General features: G+C 35.6%; 2 non-coding genes across 2 annotated transcripts; one reads left to right on the top strand and one right to left on the bottom strand.

Moving 5' to 3' along the window:
- Positions 1-4,001: 4,001 nt before the first annotated feature.
- LOC127746211 (small nucleolar RNA R71) lies at positions 4,002-4,109 on the top strand. The gene has a single exon (XR_008007831.1). It is a non-coding gene; the product is annotated as a small nucleolar RNA R71 (small nucleolar RNA).
- Positions 4,110-10,142: 6,033 nt separating this feature from the next.
- LOC127746426 (small nucleolar RNA R71) lies at positions 10,143-10,246 on the bottom strand. Its single transcript, XR_008008045.1, has one exon. It is a non-coding gene; the product is annotated as a small nucleolar RNA R71 (small nucleolar RNA).
- Between the last annotated feature and the right edge of the window lie 1,033 nt (positions 10,247-11,279).

The raw sequence follows: 11,279 nt of genomic DNA, 5'->3' as shown, positions 1-11,279 counted from the left end.
TTATACCTATAAGTGTCCGGAGGTTGTTGCCAATGGGAGTGATCAATTCCTTGAGGCTCCTCCCATCTTGGAGTGTTCCATCCTTGGTACATGTTAGCATTGAAGTTCACATTCCCTACAACACAATTAGAGCCAAACTCATAGCCAAAGTGAGAACTTATTATGGAAAAACAAAATAAAACTAACAAAAATTAAGAAACATACAAAAGATAAATCTATTCACAATATTCACATATGTACAATAACCAATAACACAACACCATTGAAAATCCCCGGCAACGGCGCCATTTTGACGATTGGATTTTTGACGGTTCAGAATTTCACTAATGAAATCTCGTTGTAAAGTATAGTCTCTAAACCAACAATAATCCTTTCATACAAAAATTTGTTTGTCACAAGTACAAACCCCTAAAATCTATAAACCGAAGTATTTAAACCTCGAGTCGTCTCTCAAAGAACTTGCAGGGTAGTATTCTTGTTATTGGTTATGGACTTGTTTATTTTTGGGTTTTGGATGAGGAATGTGAATAGTAAATGGTAGGAAAACTTTATTCACAAAATGGTCTTGGCAAGGTTTGGTTGTCAAGGGTCTTCATCATTATCACTAGCCACAAGTATGGTAGTTGCAAGGATTAATCCCACTTAGTCATCCTTAAATCAATTAACAAAGGAAAGTCAAGTGAGTTATATCAATCATAGTCCATAAATCCTAGCTTTCCACTAATTGGATTAATGAAGGCTAGAGTTAATGGCTATCAACTAGCAATCAATTGGACACTAGTGACTCAAGAAATCCTAAGTTACCTTCTCAAGCCAAGAACATAAAATTCTAGTCTAACCTTCTACCAAGCATTTCATCAAACACTTGGAAGGCACAAAAGAAAAGCAAAGCAAATTGACAACAAGAAGAGAATCTAACAACAATTATTGAAAGAAATTAACAACAACAATCAAAAGAAACACAATTATTATGAATTACCTTGAATTGAATTGAAAGAAAGTAGAAGGAACAATACTAGATCTACAACAAAATATAAGAACAACATAAAAGAGATTACACCAAAAGAATAGGAGAAGAATGAATGTAACTACAAGGAATTGAGAAGATAGAAGTAGAAGAAGATGAATCTAAATCTAGATCTAAGAAAAGAGATTAACCTAAACCTAATCCTAATTCTAGAGAGAAGTGAGAGTTTCTCTCTCTAGAAACTACTTCTAAAACTAACTATCTATCTAATCTTTTTCTAATTAGTCTATGGGTGTGAATGTGTGAATGAATGTCCATCCCCCTTCAATCCTTGGCTCTTATATGCATTTTGGCGCCAAAGTTGGTTGCTGAAACCTTCCAAAATCGCTAGGCACGTGTTGCTTTAGTGAGGTCATGTGCCATCATCGGCGCGTGCGCGCATGGTACGCGTGCGCGTCCTTGGCCTGTTCCGCAATGTGTGCGCGAGCGCCTTGTGCGCGTGCGCGTGCATGGCCGAGATAAACTCTTTGGCTTTTTTGTGCTTCTCTCCACTTGCATGCTTCCTTCCTTGCTTCCTTTGATCCATGCCTAGCCTATTTCAATCCTGTAATTACTAGCAAACACATCAAGGCATCTTATGGAATCAAAGAGAAATCAAAATAAGGATTGAAAAGCATGTTTTTACACTTAAGCACGAATATGGAAGAGATGACAAAACCATGCTAATTCATAGGCTAAATGTGACAAAAGGTTATCAAGACACTCTAAATTCAATACAAAACAAACCGTCAAATTGGGATTTGTCAGTGTCAAGGATTTCTCATTCCTGCACCCTTTAGGCATGTAAAATGCCTTTTGTATGCAATCCTGGCATTTAACGCCAGACTACATCATGTTTCTAGTGTTAAACACCACTTTCATGCTTGTTTTGGGCGTTCAACGCCAATCTGCAGCATGTTTCTAGCGTTGAACGCCACTTCCATGCTTGTTTCTGGCGTTTAACGCCAGTCTTCCTCAGGGTGCAATTCAGGCATTTAAACGCCAGACTGTTGCTTGTTTCTGGTGTTCAACACCAGCTTCATGCTCTGTTCTGGCGTTAAACGCCAACCAGATGCTCCTTACTGGCGTTTAAACGCCAGAAAGCTCTTCCTCCAGGGTATGCTGTTTCTTCTGCTGTTTTTTATTCTATTTTTAATTTTTGCAATTGTTTTGTGACTCCACAAGATCATAAACCTAATAAAACATGAAAGAACAATAGAAATATAGATAAATAAAAATTGGATTGCCTTCCAATAAGCGCTTCTTTAATGTCAATAGCTTGACAGTGAGCTCTCATGGAGCTTCACAGATGTTCAGAGCATTGTTGTGACTTCCCAACACCAAACTTAGAGTTTAAATGTGCGGGTTCAACACCAAACTTAGAGTTTGGTTGTGGCCTCTCAACATCAAACTTAGAGTTTGATTGTGGGGGCTTTGTTTGACTCTGTATTGAGAGAAGCTTATCGTGCCTCTTTTCTATGGTTGCAGAGGAAGATCCTTGAGCTTTAAACACAAGGTAGTCCCCCTTCAATTGAAAGACTAACTCTCATTTGGCAACATCAATCACAGCTCCTGCTGTGGCTAGGAAGGGTCTTCCAAGGATGATGCATTCATCCTCATCCTTCCCAGTGTCTAAGATTATGAAATCAGCAGGGATGTAAAGGCCTTTAACCTTTACCAACACGTCCTCTACCAATCTATAAGCTTGTTTTATTGACTTGTCTGCCATCTCTAATGAGATTCTTGCAGTGTGTACCTCAAAGATCTCCAGCTTCTCCATTACAAATAGTGGCATAAGATTTATACCTGACCCCAGGTCACATAGAGCCTTCTCAAAGGTTATGGTGCCTATGGTACAAGATATTAAGAATTTACCAGGATCTTGTTTCTTTTGAGGTAGAGTTTGCTGAACCCATATATCTAGTTCACTAATGAGCAATGTAGATTCACCTTCCCAAGTCTAATAACCAAACAACTTGGCATTCAGCTTCATAATAGCTCCTAGATATTGAGCAACTTGCTCTTCAGTTACATCTTTATCCTCTTCAGAGGAAGAAAAGGTCTCAGAGCTCATGAATGGCAGAAGGAAGTTTAATGGAATCTCTATGGTCTCTATATGAGCCTCATATTCCTTTAGGTCCCCAATAGGAAACTCCTTTCTGTCTGGAAGACGTCCCATGAGGTCTTCCTCATTGGAATTCACATCCTCCCCTTCCTCTTTGGATTCGGCCATATTGATAATATCAATGGCCTTGCACTCCCTTTTTGGATTTTCTTCTGTATTGCTTGGGAGAGTACTAGGAGGAGTTTCAGTGATTTTCTTACTCAGCTGATCGACTTGTGCCTCCAAATTTCTAATGGAGGACCTCATTTCACTCATGAAACTTAAAGTGGCTTTAGATAGATCAAAGACTATGTTTGCTAAGCTAGAGGGGTTCTGCTCAGAATTCTCTGTCTGTTGCTGAGAAGATGATGGAAAAGGCTTGCTATTGCTAAACCTGTTTCTTCCACCATTATTAAAGCCTTGTTGGGGCTTTTATTGATCATTCCATGAGAAATTTGGATGATTTCTCCATAAGGGATTATAATTGTTTTCATAGGGTTCACCCATTTAATTCACCTCTGCTATTGCAGGGTTCTCAAGATCATAAGCTTCTTCTTCAAAAGATGCCTCTTTAGTACTGTTGGATACATTTTGCCATCTATTCAGACTCTGAGAAATCATGTTGACTTGCTGAGTCAACATTTTTTTCTGAGCCAATATGGCATTCAGAGCATCAATTTCAAGAACTCGCTTCCTCTAAGGCGTCCCATTACTCACAGGATTCCTTTCAAAAGTGTACATGAACTGGTTATTTGCAACCATGTCAATGAGTTCTTGAGCTTTTGTAGGCGTTTTCTTTAGGTGAATGGATCCACCTGCGGAATGGTCCAGTGACATCTTAGAGAACTCAGATATACCATCATAGAATATATCCAAAATGGTCCACTCTGAAAGCATGTCAAAAGGGCACTTTTTGGTCAACTGCTTGTATCTTTCCCAAGCTTCATATAGGGATTCACCATCTTTTTGCTTGAAGGTCTGAACATCCACTCTAAGCTTGCTTAGCTTTTGTGGAGGAAAGAACTTGGCCAAGAAGGCTGTGACCAGCTTATCCCAAGAGTCTAGGCTATCTTTAGGTTGTGAGTCCAACCATGTTCTAGCTCTGTCTCTTACAGCAAAAGGGAAAAGCATGAGCCTGTGGACTTCAGGATCTACTCCATTAGTCTTAACAGTATCACAGATCTGCAAGAACTCAGTTAAAGCTTGGTAGGAATCTTCTAATGGAAGTCCATGGAACTTGCAGTTCTGTTGCATTAGAGCAATTAGTTGAGGCTTCAGCTCAAAATTGTTTGCTCCAATGGCAGGGATTGAGATGCTTCTTCCATAAAAATTGGAAGTAGATGTAGTATAATCACCAAGCATCCTTCTTGCACCTCCACCATTGTTATTGGGTTCGGCCATGTCTTCTTTTTTGAGATTCTCTGTAAGGTTTTCTCTAGATTGTTGTGCTTTAGCTTCTCTTAGCTTCTTCTTCAGAGTCCTTTCAGGTTCAGGATCTGCTTCCACAAGAATGTCCTTGTCCTTGCTCCTGCTCATATAAAAAAGAAGAAAACAGAAAAGAAAGAGGAATCCTCTATGTCACAGTTTAGAGATTCCTTTGTGTGAGTAGAAGAATAAAAGAATAGAAAAAGGAGGAGAAAAATTCGAACACAGAAGAGAAGAGAGGGTTCGAATTTTAAGATGAAGAGAAGTATTTGTAAATGAATAAATAAATAGAAAAAGATGAGAGGGAGATAATTTTGAAAATTAAGAGAAGAAATAAAATTAAAATTAAAATTTGAAACAATTAGTTGATTAAAAAGAATTTTGAAAAATAGGAAGGTGATTTTCGAAAATTAGAGAGAGAAAAGTAGTTAGGTGGTTTTGAAAAAGATAAGAAATAGTAAAACAAACAAAAAGTCAATTAGTTAGTTGAAAAAGATTTGAAAATCAATTTTGAAAAGATAAGAGGTTAGAAAAGATTTTGAAATCAAATTTTGAAAAAGATATGATTTGAAAAAAATATGATTGAGAAAGATATTTTGGAAAAGATTTCATTTTGAAAATTAAAATTGATTACTTGACTAACAAGAAACTAAAAGATACGATTCTAGAATTTAAAGATTGAACCTTTCTTAACAAGAAAGTAACAAACTTCAAATTTTTGAATCAATCACATTAATTGTTAGTAAAGTTTTCGAAAATATGAAGTAAAGATAGGAAAATATTTTGAAAATAAATTTTAAAAATTTTTGACAAATAATAAGAAAAATGAAAAAGATTTGATTTTTGAAAAAGTTTTGAAAATATAAGATTTTTAAAATTGAAATCTTGACTTGACTAATAAGAAACAACTTATTTTAAAAATTTTTGACCAAGTCAACCCAAAGATTTCGAATTTTTGAGTAAAAGAAGGAAAAGATATTTTCTTATTTTTTGAATTTTTAATAATGAGAGAGAAAAACACAAAAATGACTCACAACATGAAAATTATGAATCAAAATACATGATGCATGCAAGAACACTCTGAATGTCAAGATGAACACCAAGAACACTTTGAAGATCAACATGAACATCAAGACTAATTTTTGAAAAATTTTCAAGAAAAGAAAAACATGCAAGATACCAAACTTAGAAATTTCTCATGCTTAGACACTATGAATGCAAAAATGCATATGAAAAATAACAAAAAACACAAAACAAGAAAATTTAAAGATCAAACAAGAAGACTTATCGAGAACAACTTGAAGATCATGAAGAATGCAATGCATGAATTTTTTGAAAAATGCATAAATTTTTAAAAACATGCAATTGACGCCAAACTTAAAAATTGACACTAGACCCAAACAAGAAACACAAAATATTTTTGATTTTTATGATTTTATAATTTTTTTGGATTTTTCGAAAATAATTTTTAGAAAAAATGAAAAAAGAAGAAATTTTTTTTTTGAAAAGATTTTTGAAAACTGTTTGAAAAGAAAATTACCTAATCTGAGCAACAAGATGAACCGTCAGTTGTCCAAACTCAAACAATCCCCGGCAACGGCGCCAAAAACTTGGGGCACGAAATTGTGATAATCAACAATGGCGCCAAAGACTTGGAGCTCTCAAACGTGAATCACACTTTGTCACAACTTCGCACAACTAACCAGCAAGTGCAATGGGTCGTCCAAGTAATACCTTACATGAGTAAGGCTCGATCCCACGGAGATTGTTGGTATGAAGCAAGCTAGGGTCATCTTGTAAATCTCAGTCAGGCAGATTCTAATGGTTATAATGGTTTTTGAATATAAAAATGAATAAAGCATAAAATAAAGATAGAGATACTTATGTAAATTATTGGTGGAAATTTCAGATAAGTGTGTGGAGGTGCTTTGTTCCTTCTGAATCTCTGCTTTCATACTGCTGTCATCCAATCATTCTTACTCCTTTCCATGGCAAGCTGTATGTTGGGTTTCACCGTTGTCAATGGCTACCTCCTGTCCTCTCAGTGAAAATAGTCCAAATGCTCTGTCACAACATGACTAATCATCTGTTGGTTCTCGATCATGTCGGAATAGAATCCAGTGATTCTTTTGCGTCTATCACTACGCCCAACACTCACGAGTTTGAAGCTCGTCACAATCATTCAATCCTTAAATCCTACTCGGAATACCACAGACAAGGTTTAGACTTTTCGGATTCTCAAGAATGCTGCCAATGGATTCTAGCTTATACCACGAAGACTCCGATCTTTCGGATTGGAGGCTAAGAGATACACGCTCGTTCTAAGGTAGAACGGAAGTGGTTGTCAGTCACGCATTCATAGGTGAGAATGATGATGACTGTCACGGATCATCACATTCATCATGTTGAAGTGCAGCGAATATCTTAGAATAAGAATAAGCATGAATTGAATAGAAAATAGTAGTAATTGCATAAATACTCGAGGAATAGTAGAGTTCCACATCTTAATCTACGGTGTGTAGAAACTCCACCGTTGAAAATACATAAGTGATGGTCCAGGCATGGCCGAATGGCCAGCCCCCAAGGTCTAAGAACTAAACGTCCAAAGATAGATACCAAGATGTCTAATACAATAGTAAAAAGGTGTGGATCTCTGCTGTTCCTCGAGTATTAATGCAATTACTATTATTCTTCTATTCAATTCAGCTTATTCTTATTCTAAGATATTTGTTGCACTTCAACATGATGAATGTGATGATTTGTGACACTCATCATCATTCTCACCTATGAATGCGTGCCTGACAACCACTCCCATTCTACCTTAGATCGAGCGCGTGTCTCTTAGCCTCCATTCCGAAAGATCGGAGTGTTCGTCGTATAAGCTAGAATTATTGGCGGCCATTCCTAAGATCCAGAAAGTTTAAACCTTGTCTATGGTATTCCGAGTAGGATCTGAGATGGGATGACTGTGACTAGCTTCAAACTCGCGAGTGTTGGGCGTAGTGACAGACGCAAAAGAATCACTATATTCTATTCCAACATGATCGAGAACTGACAGATGATTAGTCGTGCTGTGACAGAGCATTTGGACCATTTTCACTGAGAGGATGGGAAGTAGCCGTTGACAACGGTGATGCCCTACATACAGCTTGCCATAGAAAGGAGTAAGAATGATTGGATGAAAGCAGTTGGAAAGCAGATATTCAGAAGGAACAAAGCATCTCTATACACTTATCTGAAATTCCCACCAATGATTTACATAAGTATCTCTAACTCTATTTTATGCTTTATTTATCTTTATATTCAAAAACCATTATAACCATTTGAATCCGCCTAACTGAGATTTACAAGATGACCATAGCTTGCTTCATACCAACAATCTCCGTGGGATCGACCCTTACTCACGTAAGGTTTATTACTTGGACGACCCAGTGCACTTGCTAATTAGTTGTGCGAAGTTGTGACAAAGTGTGATTCACGTTTGAGAGCTCCAAGTCTTTGGCGCCATTCTTGATGATCACAATTTTGTGCACCAAGTTTATGGCGCCGTTGCCAGGGATTGTTTGAGTTTGGACAACTGACGGTTCATCTTGTTACTCAGATTAGGTAATTTTCCTTTATTTTATTTTCCAAAAGTTTTCAAAAAAATCTTTCAAAATTTTATTTCCCAAAATAATTTTTGAAAAAATCCAAAAAATAATAAAATCATAAAAACTAAAAATATTTTTGTGTTTCTTGTTTGAGTCTAGTGTCAATTTTTAAGTTTGGTGTCAATTTCATGTTTTTAAAAAATTTGTGCATTTTTCAAAAACTCATGCATGGTGTTCTTCATGATCTTCAAGTTGTTCTTGGTAAGTCTTCTTGTTTGATCTTCATACTTTCTTGTTTTGTGTCTTTTGTTGTTTTTCATATTCATTTTTGCATTCATAGTGTCTAAACATGAAAATTTTCTAAGTTTGGTGTCTTGCATGTTTTTCTTTTCTTGAAAATTTTTCAAAAATAAATCTTGATGTTCATCATGATCTTCAAAGTGTTATTGGTGTTCATCTTGACATTCATAGTGTTCTTGCATGTTTTCTTTGTTTTGATCTTAATTTTTCATGTTGTTAGTCATATTTGTGTTTTTCTCTTTCATCATTAAAAATTCAAAAAATCAAAAAAATATCTTTTCCTTATTTTACTCATAAAATTCAAAATCTTTGGGTTGACTTAGCAAAAAATTTTTAAAATTATTTGTTTCTTGTTAGTCAAGTCAAGATTTCAATTTTAAAAATCTTATCTTTTCAAAATCTTTTTCAAAAATTAAATCTTTTTCATTTTTCTTATTATTTTTCGAAAATTTTAAAAAGTGATTTCAAAATCATTTTCTTAATTTCATTTCAAAATTTCGAAAACTTTACTAACAATTAATGCGATTGATTCAAAAATTTGAAGTTTGTTACTCTCTTGTTAAGAAAGGTTCAATCTTTAAATTCTAAAATCATATCTTTTAGTTTCTATTTAGTCAAGTAATCAATTTTAATTTTAAAAATCAAATCTTGTTAATTTCCTTTTCAAATATTTTTCAAAATATCTTTTCAATCATATCTTTTTTCAAAATCAATTTCAAAAATATTTTCTAACTTCTTATCTTTCCAAAATTGATTTTCAAATCTTTTTCAACTAACTAATTGACTTTTTGTTTATTTCTTATCTTTTTCAAAACCACCTAACTACTTTTCTCTCTCTAATTTTCGAAAATTTCCTCACTCTTTCTCAAAATTCTTTTAATTAACTAATTGTTTCAAATTTTAATTTTAATTGTATTTCTTCTCTCAATTTTTGAAAATCACTAACTATTTTTCAAAAACAATTTTCGAAAACTCTTCTCTCTCATCTCTTTCTATTTATTTATTCATCTACTAACACTTCTCTTCATCTAAAAATTTGAACCCTCTCTTCTCCTTTGTGTTCGAATTTTTCTCCTCCCTCTTCTATTCTTTTCTTCTTCAACTCACATAAAGGAATCTCTCTACTGTGGTAAAGAGGATCCCTATTATTATTTTCTGTTCCCTTCTTTTTCATATGAGCAGGAGCAAGGTCAAGAACATTCTTGTTGAAGTAAATCCTGAACCTGAAAGGACTCTGAAGAAGAAACTAAGAGAAGCTAAAATACAACAATCCAGAGAAAACCTTACAAAAATTTTCGAAAAAGAAGAGGAGATGGCAGCCGAAAATAATAACAGCAACAATAATGCAAGGAGGATGCTTGGTGATTATACTACACCTACTTCCAATTTTTATGGAAGAAGCATCTCAATCCCTGCCATTGGAGCAAACAATTTTGAACTAAAGCCTCAACTAGTTGCTCTAATGCAACAGAACTGCAAGTTTCATGGACTTCCATCAGAAGATCCCTATTAGTTTTTAACTGAATTTCTGCAGATCTGTGATACTGTTAAGACTAATGAAGTAGATCCTGAAGTCTACAGGCTTATGCTTTTCCCCTTTGTTGTAAGAGACAGAGCTAGAACATAGTTAGACTCACAACCTAAAGATAGCATGGACTTTTGGGATAAGCTGGTCACGGCCTTCTTGGCCAAGTTCTTTCCTCCTCAAAAGCTGAGCAAGCTTAAAGTGGATGTTTAGACCTTCAAGCAAAAAGATGGTGAATCCATCTATGAAGCTTGGGAAAGATACAAGCATTTGACCAAAAAGTGTCCTTCTGGCATGCTTTCAGAGTGGACCATTTTATATATATTTTATGATGGTCTACCTAAGATTTCTAAGATGTCACTAGACCATTCTGTAGGTGGATCCATTCACCTAAAGAAAACACCTGCAGAAGCTCAAGAACTCATTGACATGGTTGCAAATAACCAATTCATGTACACTTCTGAGAGAAATCCTATGAGTAATGGGACGCCTCAGAGGAAGGGAGTTCTTGAAATTGATGCTCTAAATGCTATATTGGCTCAGAACAAAATGTTGACTCATCAAGTCAACATGATTTCTCAGAGTCTGAATGGATTGCAAAATGCATCTAACAGTACTAAAGAAGTATCTTCTGAATAAGAAGCTTATGATCTTGAGAACCCTGCAATGGCAGAGGTAAATTACATGGGTGAAGCCTTTGGCAACAGCTATAATCCCTCATGGAGAAATTATCCAAATTTCTCATGGAAGGATTAACAAAAGCCTCAACAAGGCTTTAATGTGGAAGAAACAGGTTTAGCAATATCAAGCCTTCTCCATCAAATTCTCAGCAATAGACAGAGAATTATGAGCAAAGCCTCTCTAGCTTAGCAAACATAGTCTCTGATCTATCTAAGGCCACTTTAAGTTTCATGAATGAAACAAGGTCCTCTATTAGAAACTTGGAGGCACAAGTGGGTCAGATGAGTAAGAAAATCACTAAAACTCCTCTTAGTACTCTCCCAAGAAATACAGAAGAGACTCTAAAAGAGAGTGCAAGGCCATTGATATAATCAAAATGGCCGAATCCAAAGAGGAAGGGGAGGATGTGAATCCCAATGAGGAAGACCTCATGGGACGTCCTCCAGACAGAAAGGAGTTCTCTATTGGGGACCTAAAGGAATATGAGGCTCATATAGAGACCATAGAGATTCTATTAAACTTTCTTCTGCCATTCATGAGCTCTGAGAACTATTCTTCCTCTGAAGAGGATGAAGATGTATGTGAAGAGCAAGTTGCTCAATATCTATGAGCCATCATGAAGCTGAATACCAAGTTGTTTGGTAATGA

This window comes from Arachis duranensis, chromosome 3 (genome assembly GCF_000817695.3).
Source record: "Arachis duranensis cultivar V14167 chromosome 3, aradu.V14167.gnm2.J7QH, whole genome shotgun sequence".
NCBI classification, from domain to species: Eukaryota; Viridiplantae; Streptophyta; class Magnoliopsida; order Fabales; family Fabaceae; genus Arachis; species Arachis duranensis.
The sequence above is the reverse complement of the archived record's forward strand: the minus strand, read 5'-3'. Positions and strand labels throughout refer to the sequence as shown.